The following is a 27,135-nucleotide window of genomic DNA, read 5'->3' on the forward strand; positions in this document are numbered from 1 at the left end:
CAGATTCCCAGGCCCCACCCCAGATCTAATGAATGGGAATCTGCATTTTAACATCCCCAGGTGATATGTATGCACATTAGAGTTGAAGACTTAAGGAGCAAGCAGTTGGCGTTTGATACCTTGTCATTTCAATCCTGTTTGAAGTCCGGAAAATGAGTGGGGGTTAGGGGAGACTATGCTGGGAGGAAAGATGAGATTCTTAAAGGCTCCTTTGTGCGTGGGTGATAACTTCTTTCCTCTCTTTTACTTCATCACGTAAGGAGGTAATTTTGTGTGAGAGCTTTTTTGTTGTCTGTTGTTTATATTTACATGATAAAACCTTTCTTGAGGTGTTCAAAGTGATCTTACTTTGAGGCACCCTTTTTATGAAGCTGGGGTAACGTCTACATGGATGCAAACACAAGGGCCCCTCTAAACCCTAGTGAAGTCAAGGGAAATCAGAAAGTGACATTCAGTCATCCCTGCTTCCTCCTTCCTAACAGAACCTGCAATCCTCCCTACTCTGTGCAGCCATGCTTCAGAGGGGCCCAGCGCTCCCAGCCCCAGGGTATGCGCTGCTTGGTCTACAAAAATGAATCACAGTTGCATTTTTCTTACCAGTGATTGGTTTAAACATAGGCGTGTGAACATAATTCCAACCAATGGGACAAGAGAAGTGAGAGTAAATGTTTCCTCAGTCTTAAAAAGAAACACAAGGACCACCTCACACCCATTAGGATGGCTACTATCCCAAAAAGTGGAGGGTGAAGGGATGTGGAGAAAAATTGGAATACTTTTTCACTGTTGGTGGGAATGTAAAATGGTACGATCACTATGGAAAACAGTTTGGCAGTTCCTCAAGAAATAAAAGTAGAATTAACATATGATCCAGTAATTCCACTTCTGAATATATACCCAAAAGAACTGAAAGCAGACTCTTGAAGAGATATTTGTACACCCATGTGCACAGCAGCATTATTTACAATAGCTAAAAGGTAGAAGAAGCCCAAGTGTCCCCTGGGCTGATGAAGAGATAAACAGATGAATGGATAAACAAAATATGGTATATACAGACAAGGGAATATTATTCAGCCTTAAAAAGGAAGGAAATTCTGACTCATGGTACAACATGGATGAACCTTGAGGTCATTACAGGAAGTCACAAAAAGACAAAGACAGTATAACTCCACTTATATGAGGCACATAGAATAGTCAAATTCACAGAGTAAGATACTAACTAGAAGGATGGTTACGAGGGACTGTAAATGTCCATAATGCTACTGAACTGTACACCTAAAAATGGTCAAGATGTTAAATTGTATGTGATGTGTATTTTACCACAATTAAAAATAAATCTGTGGGCTTCCCTGGTGGCACAGTGCTTGAGAATCTGCCTGCTAATGCAGGGGACACGGGTTCGAGCCCTGGTCTGGGAGGATTCCACATGCCGCGGAGCTACTAGGCCCGTGAGCCACAACTACTGAGCCTGCGCGTCTGGAGCCTGTGCTCTGCAACAAGAGAGGCCACGATAGTGAGAGGCCCGTGCATCGCGATGAAGAGTGGCCCCCGCTTGCCACAACTAGAGAAAGCCCACGCACAGAAACGAAGACCCAACACAGCAAAATACATTAATTAATTAATAAAAATAAATTTGTTTAAAAAGACACACAAGGAAGAGACTACCCCCTGTTCTGCCTCTGCATATTATCATGTCTTCGTGTGGTCCCTGGAATAGCTGCCAAAATTTGGGGACCCCCTCAGGAGAGAAAAAAGATGGGAAAAACACAAATCTTTGACGATGCCTTTGAGTCACTGCATTAACAAGCCCTGGATCGGCCTTCTCTCCAGGACTTTTATAATGTGAAATAATATTTCTTATTACTTAGCTGCTTTGAGTTGAGTTTTCTGTTACCTCCAAAAGCATCCTAACAGATAGAGGGTTCTAAGTATCCAACAACAGGCAGGCAGCCAGCATGGCTCATGAAGACAAAAAGGCCCAGCTTTGAAGCTTTCAATTCTGCTGCCACCGTAGTGAAATTGGCTGGTGGTGGTTAGAAAGGCTCATGCTGATCGCACTTTGTTTTATCTTCCAGACATTGCTGTGCAATATGCTTTTATAAAGAATCACTGAATTACCGTAAACCCCTGGATGGCTATCATAGCATGGAATACAATGCCACTGAAATGATGCTGAAGAGGTTTACTCATTAACATGAAAAGTTTCTTACCTGTGCATTAAGTGGGGGTAAATACAAGTTACAAAGTGGTGTGACTCAATTTCTTATGTATTAACTTACGTATTCTTGTGTATTTACTTCAACTAGTTGTAGATAGGCAGGCAAGGTCAGAGAGGTAAATGGATATACATATACAAATATATGTGAAGAGAGAACAAGAGAGCAAACAAAATATTAACACTGGTTATACCTTGGAAGTGGGGGTTATAGCTATATTTTATTTCCTTCTTTTTGGTTATATATTTTTCTAAATTTTCTTCAATGAAACTATCTTATTTTATGATAATAAAAATATTGGTTTCTTTAAAAAACTGATGTCATGTTTTAATTCACTTTGCTCATAGACACATGATTTTTCTCAAAAAGCTGAGCATGTAATTCCCTGTGTGTCCAACCTTTTTATGTTAACCGTTTAGAGAGGACATCTCCATAATGTATGACATGGGTCCCTGCCCCTAAGATGCTGTCTACCAATCACAGTCAACAGTGCTGTTAACACAGGTTGATTATTCCAGACCCATTATTTTAATGTGGTGTTCTTGGGGGTAATAGTCCAGGGCTGTAGCATACTTTGACCCTTACCAAACAACCCCGGTTTGCTGTGGTTTTAGTTCTTGCGTCTGCTTTTAATCCTTTCAGTGTTTTCAGGTATTCCTCATTATTTATCAAAATATATGTCTGTGTTACACCCTCTCCTGCCCTCTCCTCTGCAGCCTCCAATACACTGAACCCTTGGAAGTGAGATGAACTCCGTGGTATCACTGGGTGTAAATAAGAGTAAAGGCTCAAGGAAGCTTTCTCACAAGGGAGGCCCATGAGATTTATCACATGAGCTTCCTGGTATTCTCGGTTGCACAAAGCCTTTTCTGGCTAGGTTCCTGGTTCCTATGTGTATTCTAAACTGGTGAAGATGCTGGAGAGCAGAATTCTGCGTAAGTGAAGTGGGAGTGTTTCTGATAACAAATGGCTACTCCATTAAGAAATAGCATGACTGATTCTCTGGACATCTCGATCCAAAAGAAGGAGGCTGCAGATGGCAAGAACAGAACCGACTGGGGTACCTTCTACCCCCAAAGTGAGGTTATTTAGGTTCACCACCTGGTCATTAGACTCGCCAGATGGCAAGCTTGAGTAACTGCTCAGAAAGAGAGCAAGTAGCCAATCCATTACCCCAGCACCGTAATACCGTTACTTTAACGCGAGATGCACATACTAGTACATAATATGGGTAATGAGGCATCACAGAGCCATCATAAAGGCAGCCATCTGGGCTTGTGTGGGACAGCCTTGTGCACCGTGGCCATGGAGGAAACTCAGCTGAGTCTTGCACAGCAGGGATGAGGAGGAGGTGTGGGGGCAGAGGTGGAGGTTGGGTGGGGGAAGCGGGGTGTGTGCCCACATGTGCCACTGTCCACAGCATTCGAACATCTTGCTGCTGTCTCCGGGCCATTGCCACCTTTTGCCCCTTCTTCACCTAGTTCTCAGGTTCTCTTTGTTGTTATTCTCAATTTTGATGAAAAAGTCATGATATTTTTACAGCAATGCTGGAAAAATAGAACTGTGACTAGAGGTGCTTTTGAATACTTTGACAGTTCTAGTCCAACTCTGACAGTTACAAAAATGGCTTTCCTTTAGGAAATGGCACGCGTGTCTGGGTGGGGAAGGGGATGGGGTGAGAGTTCGCACACTCTGACTCACCTCTGGAATAGGCTTGGGATGGAAAAGCCCCAACTAGGCCCACTGGGGCTGGCACACGTAGGACCTGGGCACCCCAAAGGGTAAAGCCAGAAAGAAAAGCAGGTGAACCAGGCCATGCCCAAGTCAGGCACTGTAGGCCACATGAGGGCAGGGGCATTTCCTGCCACAATTCCTCCTCATAACCCCACAGGACCCAGCACAGTGCTGCCCAAATAGGGCAGTCAGTGTCATGTTTGTGGAAGTCAGTTCACTTACTCAGCAAATGTTTACTAGATGCAGGGCACTAGGTGAAACCAGGTAAAGGGCACATGAGATCTCTCTGAATTATTTCTTAAAATTGCACATGAATCTACAGCTATCTCAAAATAAAAAGTTTACTTAAAAGTTAAATTTGAAAAACTTGAATACATCTAGAAAGAGAGTGGCTAAAGAGAAACAAATGAGGAGATCCAGAAATATTGTTTTTAAAGGGAGAGGGAGACAGAGGCAGAGCGAGAGAGAGACAAACATTTGATAGACATCACGTGACAAAGGGCATAAACGTGTGTAAACATCAGAAGCAGGGAGACCTTGTACCAGCAGGCTCCTTCAGACCCCAAGTGGCCGTTCATTAGGCACCTTCTAGGTTTCCTCCCAACTTTAAGAACATAGGAGACACTGACCGATTTTCAAACCAATTTTCCTCACTGCTCATTTTTGCCCAAAATGACCTGTGACTGTAAATCAAGACCATCTGTCTTTAATCCAGCTCTTCAGAACCTGAGTACTTTTCACAACTAAACTTCTGAGCCATCCAGAAGTGAGGGATGCCTTGTGACGCCCTGAGAGGAGCTGTCATCATCCCTGCTGTTGTCTAAGGAATATCCCCCTCAAGGCCATGCCCATAACTCTCATCATGGCCTCGGGGGAGGAGAGGTGGCAGCTTTAGAAGTGACAACGGAGAGCTTAGGAAACACCTTGCTTGTGCTTTACATCAAGCACACGGAAATAAACAAGGATGCCAAGGGGAAGGCAACATACATTACGTTTTCATAGTATTGTCTATACTATTGTCATGTTCGTTTTAGATCATCAGAAACATACAGTAACCCTGTGAGGCCAGAAGTGCTGGGGTCTCCCTTGATAGATGAGGACACTGAGGCCCAAGGGGTTCCTGGATCTCAGGAAGAGTAAGAGATAAGAGTGGTCCTCTTCTGACTCTGGTGCCCATTCTTCATTCTCAAGCCCACTGCTTCATTCTCAAGCCCACTGCTTCCAAACCATGGTTTTGCTCCTCAAGATCAACATCTACTTCTTTGCCTCTCTTCATCTTGGCTGCACAATCGTGTCATTGACACCCCGCACACACCCCTATCCTGTTTCATCAGTGCTACGCCATCTACGTCTTGGTACTTAAATACTATGTTCAACTTCACTGTTATTTGTTAAGCCATCCAGACTTCAGTGTCTCCAGTCTTCTGAAGACACTTCTGAATCTTCTCTCTTGCCTTATTCCAATATAATTCCTTTTGGGGAGCAACTGAAATAAGTCTTTCTCAGATTTCGGCCTGTCTGCCCTCAGTCATGTTTCTGCGTGTTTCATATCCAGTGTAGCATGGAGCACAGCAACACCAAAACCAGGGTGAGCTGACTGTCACAGAATCAGTGACAAGCCACAGTCCCAGGAGTCCATCCGGGAGAGGCCAAGAGTCAATGAGATCCACAAGTGGATGCATGAAATATGAAACATGGATTAGGACTTGGGAAAGTGGCTGATGTTACAGGGGACAAGCCTAAAGGAAACAAATAAGTTCCTTGTTTGTCTGGCATAGGGAAGCTTTTAAAGTGGCAGGTGTTACTGTCTCCTTTTGCTCCACAATATCTTAAAGGCACCACCTGTCACCTGGCAGATGACTGATTCAGCAGCCTGGGAGTTCACAGGGAGCCAGCTTGCCTTGGACACAGCCCTACTGATTGGAGCCAAAGTACCTCACACAACAGTGATAGGTTAAAGCCAACAGATGTCTTCACACCCTAAATCATAGAGAAAGTCAAGAAGGGAGAGGAATAATTGACAGTATCCCTGATCAAAACAGACACCTCGTCACAGCATATTTAGTGGAAAATCCATAGAAAACAAAAGCTGAATTCCCTATCCAGGCTGCAGTACCTAACACAACACTGCCAAGAAGAAAGCATTTAGTGAAACCCTCCTTTAAGTTTTGTCTGGAGTAGGCACTATATGGAGCAATGAGTCAGACAGCAGTGCAACCCCCAAGCTCACAGTGCAATGCAAACAACCCTGATGTAGACGAACAGGCACAGCACATCCACCCAACAAATATTTATTGAGCACACATATTATGTACCAGGCACCAAGTGTGGCTTTGATATTATAACAGAGCTTCCTTTTAAAGTTTCCAATACAAGTTCACATACACAATCAAATCTGATCCTCATAAAACCAAGTGAACCAAGTGACACAGGTGTTGTTATCCTCACTCTGAAAAGTAAACTTAGGTTCACCAAGATTAGATGAATGGTCCAAGTCCATATGACTAGTGCCACATAAAGTTTCTTGCACTGGGGAAGAATCTCAGGGAATATTTTTCCTTCATGCCCCTGGATACCTATGGACCCTTTCCTACCTGTGCCAAAAGTCTGCTCCCCAACCTCTACACTCACTCTACCTCAGATGTCTCTGCACTCTGCCTACCACACTTTTTAGAGTAGGAAGCACATGTAAGGGTATGCTCAGCTTCAAGCCACAGAAAACCCGACTGTGAGTGACTTAAGAGAATTATCTTACAAGAGATCTGAAAGTACACAATTCCAGAGTTGGCACCTTAGCTCAAAATTGTCACAAAAGAAAAACAAAATTGCATTGAAAGAACCAAGATCTTTCCTTCTTTCCACTCCACCATCCTTAGGCTACTCACCTCACGGCTACAAAATGGCTGCTACAGCTCTATCCTCATGTTCTCACATGACTATACCCAAAGGCAGATCCAGGTCACAGGACCACCCAGCAGCAAGGGCGGGAGGAAGGCAAGAATCTGGTATTTGTGACTTTCATGGGGGAAGTAGGGAGGTGTGGGCACCAAGGCAAAAGCTGGGAGTGGCTATTGGATAACTAATCACCAGCCTCTGCCACAGGTAACTTGCTGATTCCTGATTAGGGTCAGAGCTGCAAATTAATTCCTCCCCAGCAGAAATATAAATTTCTTGACACTATAAGTTGCTTTATTAGTTCTCTATTGCTGCATTGTAAATAACCACGGGCTAAGCAGCTTAAGACAATACCCATTTATTTTCTAAGAGCTCTATAGGTCAGAAGTCCAGGAAGTCTTGAGTGAGTTCTCTGATTAGGGACTTACAAAGCTAAAATCAAGGTGTTACCTGGGCTGAGCTCTCATCTGGAGTTCTGGGGAAGAATTCACTTCCAACGCATTCAGATTGCTGGCAGAATTCAGTTCCTTGTAGCTGTAGGACTGTCTCCATGGCCTTGCTGGCTGTCCACCAGGGATCACTCTCAACTCCAAAGACGGCTCTCCATCCTTATACGTGACCCCCTCCATCTTCAACACCAGTAATGGTGCACTGAATCCTTCTCATATCAATACTTCCAATCTCTCCAACTTTTCCTTCTACCAGCAGCTGAAGAAAATTCTGTGCTTTTAAAGGGCTCCTGAATGAGATTAGGCCCACCTAGGTAATCTGCCTTTGGCCATGATCACAGGAGTAACACCAGAGGGTGAAGATCATGGGAGCCATCTCAAAACTCTACCTACCTTAGCCACCATTAAAAAAACAAAAGCAGGATTTACTCTTGGAGTTTGGGATAGGGTCACCCTTCCCTGAATCACGATAAGGGCAGGAGGACTCCCAATCAAAACTGGGGCTCTGCAGGCAAAAAACTAAAGAAGAGAATGGCTGCTGGGTGGGCAACCAAGAGTGACTGATTTGATTAACTGTTTTTCTGTGTAAATGAGATACTAACCCTAAGATAGTTACACAGTGGAATACCATCTAGCTGGTGCAATTTTTTTTTTTTTTTTTTTTTTTTTTAATGAGAACATGGTGTGTAAGAACCACTGACCAGGACAGGGATTCCTGCTTCATTTAACTTCCCCACCCCTCCAACCCTTACAACCCCTCCCCCACCCGCTCCTCAGCCAGCACTGTGTCCCGAACACGGACTCATGAAGAATGCTGACCCACAGGGAGTTTGATAGAGTTTCTTATGATGAAAGTATTTACTGTGGCTAGATTTCTTATGGCTGTTTTTAACTGGTTTGTTTCTATCTGTTAGGCAAAAGGGAAAGACAAGGGTTTATGGAAAGAGGAGGCCCATCTCTCAGAGTTCACACAGAGCAGGTCCTAACACTGCCCATGGTGTTTGTAAGGAGTCTTTGTAAGGAGTCTTTGAAGGCCTTTCCATGTCTTTCTAAAGAGAAATCACCTGCCCTCTTCTCTGCAGAGGTGCCTCATTACAAGCTCTTTCAATGGATTGTTTTCTGTTTCACTGCCTTAAATCCAGCTCAGGCTGCTTATGGTTTTTATTTCAATTTGTTTTCTGTTTTATGACATCTATTTGGATTTAAATTTTTTTTCCTCCACCAAAAAGTCTAAAATACCGAGTCAGATGTCTCCGAGGAGCTTATGTACGTTTGCACAAGCACTTGGAGATCCTTAAGAACTGCAGATTATCAACCAGGAACAGCTCAATGCCTTTCAGAATGCTTTACTTTCACAAAGGCTTGTGTTTACCTTTTAAGTGCTTTCAAGTCCGTTCTCTCGAAGTACCTTGCCTTACCAGGAGCCCTGCTTTTTGTTCTTGTTGCCTTCTTCATTCAGAAGAACCATCAATCAGTTTCTGAAACAAGGAAGCTTCTGTGCAGAATTCAAAAGACACCACATCACAGCTGGTGGCAAGAGAGTGCAATGGGCATTGTTGTTTGTACACAGGCCTTCATCTCTGTGAGAAGTACCCCTGTTTGAAATGAATGAGGCAGACAAGAATGGTGGCTTCAAAAGCAACTATCCTCCTCTGTGCTTTTCTTGTTGAAAGTTCTGCACAGCACTGTCACTAGAAAGTAAAGAGAATAAAAGGCAAATCTGCAGCAGGCTACAGGTTTCCTATACAAGAGACTCACACCTGGCCTCAGCCAGGCTGTGTGTCTGGATATTTCCCTTTACTATGTAGATTTGGGTTTGCAAGGTTAATGTGAAAGAGGCTGTTTATTTTTTCCCAGTGATTCTGCATAAAAATTACATAAACTTCCCTTACCAAGAGCCTAGCCCAGAAATATGACAGGCTCCTCTCTTTCCTGGTGCCTCTTAAGGGTGTCATTTCTGGTAGGAGTAGAGCATCCATCACTAGTGTTGCCATGGTTATGGCTTCCGGACCAGGGGATTGGCTGATCCTTGGCCCAGCTCTTCCACCTAGCTATCATAAACTCCACAGCAGGAGGTTTCCTTATTCCCTGATTCATTTTGTATTTGGCTGGAATATTGGAGAGCACATAGTTTCCATGGTGCTTCATGACTCTTCTGTAGGTTCTTAGCGACCCTAAGGTTGATTAGGACATAAAGTCTTGGGCTAGTGGAAAAGTTAAAACAGTGTGCAGGGCTTACAGCAGAGATGAAAAAGAAATAAAAGGAATCCAAATCGGAAGAGAAGAAATAAAACTGTCACTGTGTACAGATGACATGATACTATACATGGAGAATCCTAAAGATACTACCAGAAAACTACTAGAGCTGATCAATGAATTTGGTTAAGTAGCAGGATACAAAATTAATGCACAGAAATTTCTTGCATTCCTATACACTAATGATGAAAAATCTGAAAGAGAAATTAAGGAAAAACTCCCATTTACCATTGCATCAAAAAGAATAAAATACCTAGGATTTTGTCTCCTACTAAAGGAGACAAAAGACCTGTATGCAGAAAACTATAAGACACTGATGAAAGAAATTAAAGATGATACAAATAGATGGAGAGATATACCATGTTCTTGGATTGGAAGAATCAACATTGTGGAAATAACTCTACTACCCAAAGCAATTTACAGATTCAGTGCAATCCCTATCAAACTACCAATGGCATTTTTCACAGAACTAGATCAAAAAATTTCACAATTTGTATGGAAACACAAAAGACCTCAAATAGCCAAAGCAATCTTGAGAAAGAAAAACAGAGCTGGAGGAATCAGGCTCCTGGACTTCAGACTATACTACAAAGCTACAGTAATCAAGACAGTATGGTACTGGCACAAAAACAGAAATATAGATCAATGGAACAGGATAGAAAGCCAAGAGATAAGTCCACGCACATATGGTCACCTTATCTTTGATAAAGGAGGCAAGAATATACAATGGAGAAAAGACAGCCTCTTCAATAAGTGGTGCTGGGAAAACTGCACAGCTACAGGTAAAAGAATGAAATTAGAACACTCCCTAACACCATACACAAAAATAAACTCAAAATGGATTAAAGACCTAAATGTAAGGCCAGACACTATAAAATTCTTAGAGGAAAACACAGGCAGAACACTCCATGTCATAAATCACAGCAAGATCCTTTTTGACCCACCTCCTAGAGAAAGGGAAATAAAAACAAAAATAAACAAATGGGACCTAATGAAACTTAAAAGCTTTTGCACAGTAAAGGAAACCAAACCATAAACAAGATGAAAAGACAATGCTCAGAATGGGAGAAAATATTTGCAAATGAAGCAACTGACAAAGGATTAATCTCCAAAATATACAAGCAGCTCATGCAGCTCAATATCAAAAAAAACAAACAACCCAATCCAGAAATGGGCAGAAGACCTAAATAGACATTTCTCCAAAGAAGATATACAGATTGCCAACAAACACATGAAAGGATGCTCAACATCACTAATCATTAGAGAAACGTAAATCAAAACTACAGTGAGGTTATCACCTCACACCAGTCAGAATGACCATCATCAAAAAATCTACAAACAATAAATGCTGGAGAGGGTGTGGAGAAAAGGGAACCCTCTTGCACTGTTGGTGGGAATGTAAATTGATACAGTCACTATGGAGAAATCTTGCATTGTTTGTATCTTTTAAAAGTGCCTTAAATTCTTTGGGAGCAAGGCTAAATATAAAGGAAGTATAAATATATTCTCTAGAAATCCATTGGATTTTTTGCTTTTAGGATGGGAGAAAAAAAGTACAAAGGTTTTTCTGGCCAGGAAGGGAAAATTGCATAATGCAAAGCACCTAGAACATATTCTGTGTAAGAAACAAATGGAATAATTTAAATGTATATTTTCTGTTGAAGAAAAAATATATGTACATGGTGTTCGATTCAACAGCATACATATTAAAATTGTAACGATACAGAGAAGATTAGCATGGCCCCTGCTCAAGGATGACATGCAAATTTGTGAAGCATCCCACATTTTTAGATGTTGGTCAAAGCGTACAAAACTCCCCACTAAAGGATAAATAAGGTCTAGGGATCTAATGCACAGCATGGTGACTATAATCAACAATACTGTGTAATATATTGAAAGTTTTTAAGAAAGTAGATCTTAAATATTATCACCACACAAGTAAAAAATATATAACATAACTATGTCAAGGGATGGAGATGTTAACTAACCTTATTGTGGTCATCGTTTTGCAATGTATACGTGTCTCTAATCATCACATTGTATACCTTAAACATACATATATCAATAATAATTCAATGAAGCTGGAGGGGGGGAATTGCCTCAACTACAGAGGGAAAAAATATATATACATATATTTGATTGGATTCAAGAAAACTGGAATTTCTAGTACAATTGGAGGATAAGACAATTACACTCCTAAACTCAGGGAGTCCCCTGGATAATTAGAAGCCTGCCCCAGAGAATCACACACACAAGAAATTTGGGCAGTCCCTTCAAAAGCCTGGGGTGCGCCATGGGGACACGCCATACCATCGGGGAGGTGCTTAGTGGGTTCTGAGAACCCCAGTTTCTTGCACACAATTAAAGCTTTACAGGCAGTTCCCTGGTGGTTTAGTGGTTAGGATTCGGGCTTTCACTGCCATGTCCCGGGTTCAGTCCCTCGTCAGGGAACTGAGATCCTGCAAGACATGTGGTGTGGCCAAAAAATAAATAAATAAAAGCTTTACAAGCATCTGCTGAACAAATGGAAAAGATAAAAAAAAAAAAATCAAACCATTATGCCTGTGTGCTAAATAAGTTCACAGATAATCTTCAAATTAACCCAAGTGGAAATGATTTAGCAGCCTCAGAAAAGTAGATGCTATAAAAGGCTTTAGTCCCTTTAATCCTCTCAACAACTCTTTGAGGTAGATGTTTTTATCTCCACTTTTTTCAAATGAGGTTATGGAAGGTTAAGTAATATGTGCAAGGCCACATAACTAGTAAGTGAAAGACCCAGGATTTCAGCCCCCAGCTGTCTGATTCTAAAAACAGACTATTCCCTCTACTCCGATTTTTCCCAAGCTTTTCTCACGTTAAGAACACAAATCTGATGCCCCATCCCAGATGCACTGAATCAGAATCTCCAGGGAGAGACTTGGAAACATAATGTTTAACAAGAGATGAAATTATTATTATCAGAGAAGTTTAAGAAAACTGCTCTATTGCATGAGGTGGGAAATGAACCCATATCTCCCTCTGACTGATCAAAGAGAAGCCATCAGAAGCTCCTGCAACTAAAAATAAATCAAGTTATTCTGGAGTTTATCAGATTATAATATTATAGGATATTTATTCCTCAATATGGTAATACAGCATTGTCTGATTTAAGGTTATCTGGATCCAAAAATACCAAGACCATTTTGGAAAGTTAAAAATGGGCTGTAGTTTAAACCTCAGACTTTCTTAGCTATCCTCTCTGTCCCTCTTTGGTCCTTGGGAGCAAAAGTGAGTAAGAATTCAGTTTCAATTCCTAGCAGCTGTAACTGATGCAGAGGTTCCAGTTGTGCAGGGGCTGGAGGACGGCTAGAAGGAGAACCACAGGCTGAGAATCAGTCCTCATGCCTGGGTGCCCACCAGATGGCTTTCATTGGATGTAGTACAAGTTACACAATCCAGGAAGTAGAAAACCCACCATTGTTTCATTTGTTTTCCTTAGTTTCAGTATTTCCCCCCCTGATGAGAAGAGCCAGGCCAGCTAAGCCTGCATCTTCAATACCCATTATGGGAGCAAATAACTTATTTGTACAACCTAAACGCTTGCTTAATTAAATGGAAAGCAAGGCAGTGATTTCTGACAGGGCTGAACTTAAGTCAAGTTGTAAAACTCCACAGTGCAGCCAGAAGCAGCGACGGACAGTTGAACTGAAACCTGGGAACACTTCAGGGGCCCTGGACGTCTGCTTCTCAGCCATTTTATTGTAAGTTATTCCCATTATCTCAGAGAGAAGTTTGAGACACCGTTAGAGAAAAGGATGAAGCTGATTACCCCCATTTTGAACATAGATCTTTGTTTTAAGAACTTGCTTTATATGATATTGCCAAGAAACTTGCTTTGAATGATATTTTCAAGTTTCAAAGCAAGGCATGATGTCTATAATAGCAGATAATGACAACTACCTTCTACATATAATAATTTAATATGCTTTAATATACTTCTATTCCTGAGCGTTCTTGATCTTATTTACTCTTCACAACAACTCTGTGAAGTTGGTACTCTTATTAACATAATTTTACAGATAAGGAAACTGGCAGCCTCCTAACAGAATCATTAAGTAACTAGCAAAAAGTCCACAGAAATCTTGTTGATTGAAAGCACAAATCATACATCTAAGTACTAACAATGGTTGTCTCTAGGCTCTGAAATTTGGGGTGATTATTGTTATTTTGTGTTATTTTTCTACTCTGAATATATAGTAAGTTCATAATAAAACAATAGTAAATATGAAAATAAATATGAACTTCTTTAGATCATGGTACAAGAAGAAAATAAATACTAATATACTGAGTGCCCTATCTGTAGTAGTTTCTGTAAACATTCAGATATTTCAGCTGTTGCCACTGTCATCTTCAGTATGGTAAATTCTAGAATACTCTCAATTTCTCGCTCACCCTCTCTCTCTATATATATAAAATATATATTATATACAATAAATAAAATATAAATTTAAATATAAATTAATTATAAATTTAAATATAGATTATATAAATTTATTTCTATTTGTTATACATAATTTATAGTATATATAGTATACATACTCTAACTATAGTATATATATAAAACAATATTGTGATAACTGACAATTTGAATATGGACTATGGAATTAGAAAATTGTATAGTATCAATATGAAATTTTCCAATGTTCTTAACTGTTAAATTTCCTAAGTTTTATAAGAGAAAATGTCTCTCCCAGGAAATATACATTGAAGTATTTAGGTATGTACGTACATCTGCAACTTATTCTCAAATGGTTCAAAAAAAAATTCATATATGGAGAATGAATTATAAAGCAATCAGAGAACAATAGAAACAAACAAATGGTGAATCTGGCTAAAGGTGAATCTAGTTTTTAACATTTCTGCAAGTTTAAAATTAAATACAAACAAAAATTTACGATAAAAACAAATGGCTGACAACTTCTAACAACAGCAACAAAAATTCTCCTAAGCAACAGGGTCAAGCAGAATATTAAGGACATGATAATAATTTCTGAAATATTATAAAATTGAAAATACCACCTATTAAAAATGACGGGGGTATGAACAAATCAAGACTCAGAGGCAAAGATATAGATCTATGTGCTCTTATTTTAGAAAAAAGAAATAAGTGAACTAAGCACTTGATTTAAAATCTTATGAAGAGTGTCAACATAAGAGAAAACAAAGAAAAGAATAAAGATGAAGGATAGAAATAAGCTAGAAAATAGAAAATTGGTAGCAATAATAAATTTAAATGCTCATTCTCTGAAAATAGTAATAAGATAGATTAAAACCCTTGTAAAAATAATAAATAAAAGGTATTAATCAACAAACTTAAAAAGAAGACTGGTGATTTAACAACTGATATAAAGGATTTTAAAATATAAATTATTGGGCTTCCCTGGTGGTGCAGTGGTTGAGTGTCCGCCTGACAATGCAGGGGACACGGGTTCGTGCCCCGGTCTGGGAAGATCCCACATGCCGTGGAGCGGCTAGGCCCGTAAGCCATGGCCGCTGAGCCTGCAGGTCCGGAGCCCGTGCTCCGCAACGGGAGAGGCCACAACAATGAGAGCCCCACATACCGCAAAAAAAAATATATATATATATATGTTTATAAATTATTGCAATGCACAATTTATTATAATCAATTTGAAATGTTTAGTCAAATGGGCAATATAAAATTGGCAACACAAGATACAAAAACATGAAAATAATGATGGAGAAGGAAATTGAGAAAGTTATTAAAGAAATACCTCATCCACCAAAAAAAAGTATGACCTAAACAAATACACTGAATAATATTTCTATGAATTCAACAAACAGATTTTCCCATACTATGCAGTCAGTTCCAAATCACAGAGAAACAAGACCTGATACTCAATTCATTCTAAGAGATAATTATCATCCTCATCCACAGATCTGTAAAACATACCACACACGTACACACACGCATAAACACATAGGCTTAGTACGGTAAACATGCACAAGTACCAATTCCAATACAACTGGTTTGAAAAAGTTAGAAGCAGACTCAGGCACATAGCAGATTTTCCAAAAATAGTTGTTGGGTAAGTGAATAAATGAATACATGGGAATACACATAAATGAAGAAACTAATGCAGTCAATTAGCAGCATCTACTAAGGGCATGCAAGGTAGGAATGGCTTGTGCATATCATCTATCTGCTAACTTTTACCAATCACTTCACCATGTCAGACCCAATGAACATAGGCAGAAAAATCATTTTTAACTGAACTTAGAGAATGCAGCTGTAACAAGAGCGCATGGTGACCAATAAAGGTAAATTCTAGGAATGTGAAAGATTATGGCAAATCGCAGAATCCCTTTTATAAAAGAATTGCTTCTTTTTTTGGTGAGATTTAAAAGAAAAATTGAAGAAATGAAGACACAAAGGATTGGAGGGTGACAGAATACACTATCCCAAAATATGCCACTTTGGCAGAAGGATTATTTTGAGTTACAGGCACTTGAAAAACATCAGATGTGAGAAGGGCATTCTTATCTCTCCTTTTCCTCCTAAAACAGGAGATAAAAATTCCCATATGGAAGATGCCTTCCCAGTAACAGAAGACACAAAACATTTTCCAATGGGGAATCAAAGCCAAGAGAATTCTTTACCAACAGACCCTGTTAAAATAATTTTTATCTTCCTTTAACCTCTCTTCATAATTTAGTTACTTTTCCACAGTTGCCTCTCTTTGTTCAACCCAGCATAAAAGATTGTAAGTTTCACCATTTCTTTGGGTCTTTTGAGGGCTTCCATGTCATGTAACACTTAGATAAATTTGTATGCTTTTCTCTTGTTAGTCTGTCTTGTATCAGTTTAATTCTCAGACCCTGCTAAAAAACCCTAAGAGTATAAAGGTAAAATTTTACCTCCCTTACAGGATGTTCCTGAAGGAAAAGACTGATGAATCTGACTACATGAAAATTTTAAATTCTGTTCAACAAAAGACATCATAAGAAATGTGAAAAGACAATGCAAACTGGGAGAAGATATTTTTCTTACTGAAAAACACTTATGAACTAATAAAAAGGTGGGCAAAAGATACGAGCAAGCAGTGGATAGCAGAGGAAATCTGAATGACCAACAGCACATATAAAAATATGTTCAACCTTACCAGTAATCAGAAAGATGAAAATTAAATCAATGAGATACCATTTTACATCCATCAAACTGGTGAGAATGAAATAAGCCAGCACTGTGGTGGTGATGATGTGGAAAAATTGGAGAAACATTCACATTTTGTTGATGATGTATTCATTGGTATAACCATTTTGAAGAATAAACCATCAACATCTAGCAACACTGAAGAGATACATATCTCACAAGCCAGGAATTTCACTTCTAGGGGTAAACTCTAGAAGTTCACTTGTGGAATATGGAAGTGTGTTGCAACATTGTTTTTAATAGCAAAAAACAAACACACAAAAAATAAACCACACAAATATCCAACAACAGAATGAAAAAATTGTGATATACTCATACAATGGGGCCATTTATAGCAGTTTTATCAACAGAAGTAATCTCAAAAATATAATGTTGAATGAAAAAACAAATTGCAGATAGATGAGTATAATAATTTATACAAAATATGCTATATATTTATAGCTACATACCTATGTTGCAAACATAAACAAAGATGAAACTCACAGGCACCAACTCAGGATGGAGTTGCCTCTGAGGAGGAGAAAATGAAATTAGGTTAGGGTAGAGGAACAGAGGTATACAGGTATATTTCTTAACAAAAATAGGAAGCATATACAGCAAAATATTAGGATTTGGTGGATCTGTGTAGCAAGGTGATATTCACAAATATTCATTATGCTGTGTACTTGAAATTACTAAAGTGTTTAATGAGCACCTCAATTTTAAAATACATAAAAATATATAAACTACTGTATAAAATACATAAACATCATTAACAGGTAATTCAGAAAGAAAGAAAATATCCAATAAAAATGGAGGTGATGGCAAATTCAACTTTAACTCACTAGTAAAAAAAATTAAAACATACACATACCATTTTGGCTTATCAATTGAGCATGAAATTTCAAAAATGTTAATAGCTAATATTAACAAGGGGGAAGGGTTGGCACACCCATTCACTGTTGATGAGGACTTAAGATGATATACATTTACTTAACATAGCAGTATATACGAAAAGGTAAAAAAAATATGTACATATATTTATAACTTTACCTCAGCAATTCCACTTTAAGAAATTTAAGCAAAGGAAGTGATCAGAAATGGGGACCAAGATTTATGCTTAAGTATGTTTATACCAGCGCTGTTAATAATAGTGATATCTTAGATACATGAGAGTTAATAAAAAACAGTAGGGAATGAAGCCAATTATGGCACATCTATAGAATACAATGCACCACAGCTGTTTCAAACAATATTTTAAAAGAATATTTAATGCCACTGAAATATGTCATTAATATGTTGTTAAGACAGGTTATTAAAGAGTTTGTAAAGTATGTTAGCAGGTATTTTTTGAAAAACAAATATATAAACAGGAAACATAATTTAGAGGTATCTATACAAAAATGTCAACAGTGGTTATCTCTGGATGGTGAAATTACGGATCTTTTTTGCCGTGTTTTTGATTTTATAATAGAGAAAGTTATTAAAAATAAAACATTCGCCAAAATAAGCTTTGTTTGATTAAAGATTTAAATATAAAATCTAATTATGGAAGAACTTGCAGAAAATTGAAAAAAAAGGGTTATCACCTGTCTGGGGGAATTTTAACTTTATCAGCTTTGAGGCTATTTAAATGATTGCACTATAAAAATCAGCATTACAAAAGATATTTTTTTAAGAGGGAAAATATTTTTATCAAATATTACAAGGAATTAAGATCTATCAAAAATAGCTAATTCAAATTTGTAAGATAAATGTCAAGATTTCCAAAGATAAATAGGTAAAAGACGGGACCATTCCCATAAGGGAAATACAGTTAGTAGACAAACAGTGGGTAAATGTTAATGCTCACCAGAAATCAAAGCAACGTAAGTGAAAGCAGTCTGAAAATGACGATTTACATATTCTAAAAGAAACAAAACAAAAAGGTTGAATGCTAATATTCAATGATGGTGAAGTTGCCCAGAAATTGACTCATACATTCATTTATAGCAGTATTGTTCCCACCCTTCAACCAGAAATGTTACTGATACCGACCACAGTTCTTGGCCTTCCCCAATCCATAGAAATTGATTAGAGGCCAGACAAGAAATTCAGGCAAGTCTTTACTGGGGCTCCTGCTGTAGCAGGAGGGAGCAAAAACAAGTAATAGGTTCCCTTGCTTGCCCCCTGAGGGGGTGAGGGGCAAGCTGGTTCCTTATATGGGGTGAGGGTAGGGGTGTAGCCAGGGGTCGGACTGGAGGGATGGCTTCGATGTTTTGCCCAGGCTCTGGTGGTGTTGAGTGCAGGGGGCATGTGTAGTACCCTGCTTTTGCTCCTGGCTCTTCAGAAGTGGCAGTTGGGTTGTCTGGTCTTTTTGTATCTTTTGTCCAGAATTTGCCCCAACTGCACATGCACAGAGTTATTTTTAGTCCGTTATAGTTTCTTTGCATTCTGTTGCTCGAGGAGAGGTGTGTCCAGGTGCAAGCACTGCAGCACTTGCAGCAAAGGGTCCCAGGTCCCAGCCTGTCTCATTATCATTAAGAACTTGTTCTTAAGAAATAATTTGGCAAAAGCAGAAAAGTGCCTCCTCACTTTCCCAACTTCCAAGTGTTGAAACTCCCAGGGCTCAGCCCTTTGACACCTTCTCTTTAATATCTACATGCATTGTTTGGAGGATCTCACTTGTGTACGGAGGCCTCTCTCCTCCTGGGTCTCCAGGGAGAAAGCAAAACCAAGCAGCAATTTTCCTGGGGGGAGGGGGGAGGTTGAAGGCAGTTCAAAGGCTCTGAACTCAGTTTGGGGGCAGTGGGCAGCAAAGACAGGAAGGCAGCAAAGAGAGTCAGAGAGACACCTAAAGCAAGCTTCATCGTAATATTAATTCCTTACCACGTTAATAACTAAAATTCCCAGGCTTTATCCACTTGCGAGTAAGGGTGAGGTCCCCAGGAATTCCCTCACTGCAATAGCCCTCAGCTCTCCTGCTTCCCACTAGATCTCAGCTGCCCTTGACCCCTACTTCCTAAGTCTGCAGGTATTATTTTTGTGAGGTAGCCCATTCATATTTTGGTTTCCTTGCTGAAGCCCATGTAGGGGAGCCAAAATTTGCCACCCCAAAAGGTCTCTTTGACAGGCAGATTATTTTGAGATGAAAATAATTAAAGCCCAAAAGACTCAGGAAGAAACTGTGACCTTCTCCCTAACTACCTAAAAGAATTTAGACAGAGGGCCTGTTTCCAGAACAGAGCTATCACCAGAGATCTCTGCAAAGAATATGGGGTAAGTGTGGTAGGAAAAACACAGCAGGGCCTAGAGATCAGAGTCCACTCTGTGTCCCATTGTTTCTGTGTGGTCCAGCAAATGACTGTTTAACAAACATTTGCTTTTCCATCTTCACGGGAATTGCGTTCCTCTCCTTTTAAGTCCCAAACCACTACCCCCAACATCCTCTTGTGTCTTTAGCTGAAGATGGTATTTAAGGGGAGGGCTTTGGCCATTTTGGCAAGTTACTCAGTTTTCCTGGGTCTCTCCCATGTTATTAAACTTTTGTTTACTTTTTCTCCTGTTAATGTGTCTCCTGTCGATTTAATTCTTAGACCAGTCAGAAGAACATAGAATGGTAGAGGAAAATTTCTTCCTCCCCGACACCTATAAACCACTTAAGGTGGGCACTTTAGCACTCCCTCTATGCCTTCTAGGAGAGCCTCGACCAGCTAGGAGCTAGACCTTTCCCTCTGCTGGTGGCTGGCAGCTGCCTTGGGCCCCTGTGGCGACGAGGGGTGTCCTGCTCTTTAGGTCAGGAAGCAGAACTGCTTGGGCCCCCAAGTCTCCTGAAATCTCTGTGTTCCACAAACACACTCACCCACTTGACATCCCAGCCTGGGGTCTCTCCTTCATGTGGGTTCTTTTATTGCTTCAGAATGTTTGGTTATTTACCATTCTTCATTCTCATGGCCTTGTGAGGTTGGAATCACAGGTTTCATTATCCCCATTGTAGAAGCGTCACAACAGTGTAGAACTGGACTCAAACTCAGCTCTTCTACTCTACTGTCTCTCTCCATGGCACCAAGTATGGCCAAAAGTAGGTACTGCTACACATATTGACAGCCTATCACTTTCTTCATTGTTTACACATTGCCTGTGAAAAATGGAAAAGGGAAGTTACTTTTCTATCAAGAGCTAAAACAAGCAGTTTTGCTCCAGAGATGATATGATAGCAGAAAAAAAGAATGCCCAGAGGCAAGGAGCCCTGTGTAAATCTGACTGTGTTCTCCCAGCCCCAAAATCCCAATTACACACCGGTTGACCGCTGAGATCTAATCGTCGCTGTTTCCTGAGGCATCAAAATGATGGTTCTTTCTCCCAGGATTCCACCGCCCGCCCCCGCCCCCGCTCAGCCTGACAGTCAGATTACGTGATCGGAGTGGAACTGTGGAGTGAAAAACAGCTCTCTCCAGGGTATCACTCCAGTTACCATACATTTAAAGGAAGCCTAGACACAGCAATATTTTTGTTCTCCTTTCCCTGAACTTTGCCTAGAGATAAAAGCTCCTTCCCCATCCTGGTTCACTCAGAGCAAAGCACTTACCCAAGTGCCTTCTTCCCTGCAAAACTCAGGCTGCTAAGGAAAGGGGAGGGTGCCTGTGGGCCTCACCTGAATAATCTGGCACTTTCTCAAGATGGGAGAACTGAAATTGGGGCTGATGGCGCTGGGCCTTTCCAGCTGGGCCCCAACAAGCGTTCTCCTGCCAGGTGTCATTTGAGTCAGGAACGAGACCGACCTTGGTTCAGAAGCAAAGGAAAGCTTTATCTTTCCGTCACAAAACGGAGAGGTGAGCATTCGCTCCGTAGAGTCGGCACTCTCCCGGACAGGCCGTGAGGTGAACTGCTTTCTAGAGATCTCCTCAGTAGGGAGGGGATGAAGCTACCCAGGGGCGGGCCCTGGGCGCGCTGCTCACGTTCCCGGCGCAGCGTCTCTGCGCACGGCCCGCCCCCACCGCCATCTTGAATTGCAGTGGCGCGTGCAGCGCTTCTGCGCACGCTCCGGAGCTGAGGTGCCGGGCATAGCCATTTCACACCAAGAATTCGGGTCTGAAGGGCCGGGTACAAAGCCTGTGCGCGCGACCCCCTCTGAGCAAGTGCAACTAGACCAAGCATAAAGGAAAAGGAAAAAAAAAAAAAGGTTAGACTTTATCACCCAGATTCTATTTCTATTTCCCGGGAATTGTTAATGGGCTTCGCTGGTGACAATGGGGTCAAATCCACACAGGTATCCTGACCCAGAGACCTCCAGGAATTCCTCCTCGCGTTTGAAAATATTCACCCCCTCCACCCGACCCAAAGGAAAAAAACTTCCCAAAGGCAGGTTTGCACTACCTGCCGTGGGCAGACCTTTGTGGTCAGTTCTTTCCTGTGCCTGCTGCAGACTCTCTGGCCCTTGGTTGTGACCCCTGGGGTCTAAGGAGTCAGACGGGGATAGACTCACCAGTGACTTCCCAGTCCTGACTCCCGAGAGTGACCTCTCCAGGCGGCGGGTCCTGTCCCTAGCACCCCTGGAAGGACCCCTCTGTGGGCCTTTCCCACTCTAGAGCCTGCTTTCTCTGGCCATTAACCTGAGAAAAGGAGCCACATTTTTCAATTTAAATTCAGGGTTAGCTGTTCTAAAACTGATGATGGGAAGTATTCAGAAAACAAATATGTTTTGGAGAGTGCTTTATTTTTTTAATACAAAGGAATGCATAACAACTTAGGGAGTCAATTTCAAAATCAAGACCAGGAAGCATAGACCCTATCTATATTATTTTTTCAAAAACACTATAAATCTGTTCTTTATTATAGTCAGTTAAATGGGTAGAAAAAGAGAAGGGAGGGAACGTGTATGTATAGGAGAAATAAAAAGCATGATGAAAGACTGTAATCAGTAAAAATAAGGATAGCAGGCACTGTGCTAAGCACCCTTCACGGATTATTCTCATTCTTCCCCCAAATCCTATGAAGTTAATAATAGTACTGTCCCTCTTTTAGAGTAGGGAAACTGAGGCCCAAAGATTTTAAATAATTTGCTTGCTAATGGGTCTAAAAACAGAGAAGCCAGCAAGGAAATGCAAATTCTCTGCTATCATAAAGCCTCCACTCAAGAGACAAATATCAAGAGACAGTCTTTTCCTCCAAAAGAAACAGTTATATATAACCTGTTATCTTAAAATTCTACAGCTAAATAATTCCTTTATCATTTCTTAAGAACAGGAATGACAAGGGAAATTTTGTGCTTCAATAGAAAACTATGCACTGCCCACACCCAGCACAGCCTTCCTAGGTTATCTGATTCTAGAGGCATTTTACAACTGTGTACATTGTAGAGAACTAACACAAGTGCAAAATGCAGGTTCTGTGCTGTCCTGTAGAAGTTTGGTTGACTTCCGCGGAAGCTAAATGTGCTTCCACTTGCCCATTCATTTCAACATCCCTTTATCCATATAAATTTGTGGAGGTTTTATCTTCTCCTTTGAACTAGTTATAACACCCTGAACAGCTTCCTCATTAATGAGTTAAATACTTACCATATGTTCAGTTTTATATCTGAATGAGAGTCATGATTTTACCTTTTTTTAAAAAAATTATGTCTTAACAGAATTATCAAAGCATGTCAGAGTATCTCGTTGTTGCATTCTGGAGGACCCTTAGGCATGACCTAACCCAAATGGTTTCAAGAGTAACTGGATGACTATTGATGGTGTATAAATTAGGTCTTTTGTAGCAGTCTCACCCTGACAATTTCCTATCAAGCACACTGTTCTGTCCATGCCAAAGCTTCCTGGGCAAAGGTTCCAGTCCCCTCATCTTGGCTGGTCTTTTTTACTGTTGATTGGGGACAATTAATCTTTGTATAAATTATATATTTCAACCATAATGTCTCCATTACATCTGTCTTCTGCTATGTTTCATGGGCTGTTTCAAGCTATCTCCATTAAATAGCTGAGAAACGGCTTGAGAACATTTGTTTTTCAAATAATAATAACAGGGGCTTCCCTGTTGGCACAGTGGTTAAGAATCTGCCTGCCAATGCAGGGGACAGGGGGGTTCGATCCCTGGTCCGGGAAAATCCCACATGCCACGGAGCAACTAATCCCGTGTGCCACAACTACTGAGCCTGTGCTCTAGAGCCCGTGCTCCGCAACAAGAGAAGCCACTGCAATGAGAAGCCCGCACACCGCAACAAAGAGTAGCCCCGCTTGCCACAACTAGAGAAAGCCTGCATGCAGCAACAAAGACCCGATGCAGCCAAAAATAAATAAATAAATAAATTTATTAAATAAATAAAATTTTAAAAAATAAAATAACAGTAATAAACACATGCTCTATGTCTATCTGCAGTGCAAGAGCACAATTCCCTTTTTCTTTTTTTTTTTTTTTTGCGGTACGCGGGCCTCTCACTGTTGTGGCCTCTCTCGTGCAGAGCACAGGCTCCGGACGTGCAGGCTTAGCGGCCATGGCTCACGGGCCCAGCCGCTCCGCGGCATGTGGGATCTTCCTGGACCGGGGCATGAACCCATGTCCCCTGGATCAGCAGGTGGACTCTCAACCACTACGCCACCAGGGAAGCCCACAAAATCATTTTTTTAAATCTTAGATACATAAAGAGCTCATAGCCAATTCCTACAACCTTGGCAAAACTACCTTTTGTTGTGTGTGCTTTGGAGTAAGACAAACATAATTTCAGATTTCATTCCACCACTTACTAGAGTGTGGATTTGGGCAACTCAGTAACCTCCCTAAGCCTCAGTTTTCCTCTCTGTATAAAGGGAATAATCATACATGCATCATTATAGGGTTGTTCCTGAGGTTTCAGTGAGATCTCATAGAGTCTGGTATCTTTGGGAGTTGGCACCTGAACTGTTAACCCCTGACTTCTAGGCCTGCCTAGGAATTGATGACTAATCATGACAGTAAGATACCCTGTGGAAACGTGATGAGTCACTGGCAGCACTTGAAGCATATCTCTGGGAACTGTTCCTGATTTCTTGTAGCCAAGGACTTCATTTGCTGAGCTCAGAAAGCTTTTGTGAAATGACTGTGTGACATGGAGCAAACACCAGCTGCTGTAGAGAGTCTTCGGCCACTTCGATCTAAGTGATGCCCCAGTCCTGCCTGATACTGGGAATAAGGACAGTGCCTCTGGCTATCCCATTGTCAGAAGCACTGGGACCCAGAGAAAGAGAGCTGCCGTGCTAATGGCTCACCTTCCCAAACTGTGCCCTTAGTTTACTGCAATCAGCCAATTCAGTTCATAGCTTGGTTGGTCTCCCTTAGGAGCCCAGCATGAGCACCCCTCATCAAGCCCAACCAACACCCGAAGCAGCTGTAGGATGCTGGCACAGAGTCTACTATGCCCACCCTCTTACCCACAGAGGAGAAGACCCTTGTCAAACTTGAAGGAGCCAGCAATGGTCTGTGTCTGTCTAGCTGTTCAAAACCAACTTAAATCTTTACTTCTTTTTGCTTCCAAGCATAATGCAAACAGAGGAAAAAGCTTTTCCATTCTACTGGAACTACTAAACTCATAAAATACATTATTGGTTCCAGAGTATCCAGTCACAAAAAAGATAGCTCTGGTTTTGTTTGTTTGTTCTTTCATTGTTCCACAAACCGGCAGCTGTAATTCTGATGGGGAGAATAAAAGGGCCAGCACAGATCAGGAAACATAAAAATAAGTGTAAAAGGAGTTCTCATCTCTTTGCTCCCTAGCTCTTCACTTTAGACTCTGGGAATGAGAGAGTATCAGAGTTTACAGGGACCCAGAAGTCCTTAGATCCAATCTACATAGATTAGACATGTGGCCTCAGACAAGGAATCTCAGAGTCTCAGTTTTCTCACTTGTAAAATGGAGGAACTAATTTTTGTCTCATTTGTTACAAAAATCAAATGAGCTCTGATTGTGCCAAGCACATTCCATGAAATAACATTTCATCCTCACACTTCCATTTTACAGATGAGAAAACTGAGGCAAAGAGCGGTTACATTATTTACACAAGGTCACACAACTAGTCAGAGGCAGACCCCACGCAGAGGTTAATCTGAAAAGGTTAATCGATTCAGGCATGATGATCTTGGATGAATAAATACCTGCTTGAAATGCTTGAAACATTCTTTCAAATAATCTAAAACATCATCTGCAATCTTGTGTTCACCTTTCATTTGTTTACTTGTCTTAAAAAACAGATAAGGAAACAGATAAGGAAAAGGTTAGACTCCAGGCCAACCCCTTTTCAAATAAGGACATGTTCCAAGCCAGCTCAAAGAAGTGTCCCTACTTGTTTTTGTTGCCAAAAACGCGGCCTCTGTGCACCAGTGCTGAATCGAATCTCGGAGACAGAGTTTTGGGTAAAGTAGAAAAGAATAACTTCATTGCTTTGGCAAGCAAAGGTGGACACAGCAGGCTCCTGCCCTTGAAAACTGTGTGTCCCCCACCCGGGAGGTTTTGGTGAGGAGTTTTATAGCGATAGTTCAAGTGCGAGGTTGCTGATAAATTAGGGTGTGTGAGGGGCCTGCACTCCTTTAATCTGGTCTCAGATAATCTCTTGATGAACTTCTTTGGTTCCTTTAATCTGGCCTCTCAGGTGGTCTTCTCTGGAATGAAGAATGGGAGGCGGGGGTTAGTTCTATAAAGAACTTAAAGATATTGTTATGTGTATCCCTGAGGCAGAACCATGACCTGCCCCCAAGGCTGCACTATTGTTTCTTGACTGCTCCTCCCTTGTCTCGGCATCCCCTCCCTTCCCTGATTAGCAACTGTTAGAATCTGCCCTTTGCAACTCAGGGAAGGTCATGGAAGCTGGAGTCTGTTCCCTACAAACAAGGAATGGGGGACACAGAAAGGCTTTCATGTCCAGGAGCCCCACAGGGTCCTGCTCAGTTTCATTCCCACGTAGTACAAGAATGTCCACACAGATCGATCTGTGCCCCATTAAAGCTTGGTCATTTTCCTGGTGGCAGTCTGGCCCCAAGCAGGTGTAGGAGAGGGTAGTCATTTTCCAATGACGTGATCCTACAAACTTTATAAATTTCATCTTGGAAGTGGAATAAGAATGAGGAAAGAAAGCTCAGTGCAGGCCTGAGGAAAGCCAGGGATTGACGGCATATGGTTTAGAAAACTGACCCTGGATTCAGGTGGCCTTGATTTCCTCTCCCTCAGCCTTTTACTGATAAAATATGGTTTTGTTCTAGTTCTTAATCTCTTAAATCTCAACTGTAAAATGAGGGAAATAATAGTACCAATCCAAAACGTACTGTTTCAATTATTCTTTCCTCGGAATTCTGCCAAGAGGCCACAATTCTCAGGTATCCCCAGTTTCTGATGATGAAAGCAAGAAAATCTGATTTGGAATATAAAGCCCTGTGTCTCCCATCATCAGAGATTTTC

At 40.9% G+C, this 27,135-nt stretch overlaps 1 protein-coding gene and 1 non-coding gene across 2 annotated transcripts in view; both read left to right on the forward strand.

The window, feature by feature from the left end:
• The first annotated feature begins 11,229 nt into the window (after positions 1-11,229).
• On the forward strand, positions 11,230-11,336 carry LOC117311246 (U6 spliceosomal RNA). The gene has a single exon (XR_004525471.1). It is a non-coding gene; the product is annotated as a U6 spliceosomal RNA (small nuclear RNA).
• Positions 11,337-13,054: 1,718 nt separating this feature from the next.
• LIPC (lipase C, hepatic type) overlaps positions 13,055-27,135 on the forward strand; it is a 173,769-nt gene continuing 159,688 nt past the window's right edge. Inside the window, exon 1 of the mRNA XM_073801084.1 lies at positions 13,055-13,287. The gene's annotated coding sequence lies outside the window, so the exon portion shown is untranslated. The remainder of the gene's footprint in view (positions 13,288-27,135) is intronic.

Source organism: Tursiops truncatus, chromosome 2 (assembly GCF_011762595.2).
Source record: "Tursiops truncatus isolate mTurTru1 chromosome 2, mTurTru1.mat.Y, whole genome shotgun sequence".
Classification (NCBI taxonomy): Eukaryota; Metazoa; Chordata; class Mammalia; order Artiodactyla; family Delphinidae; genus Tursiops; species Tursiops truncatus.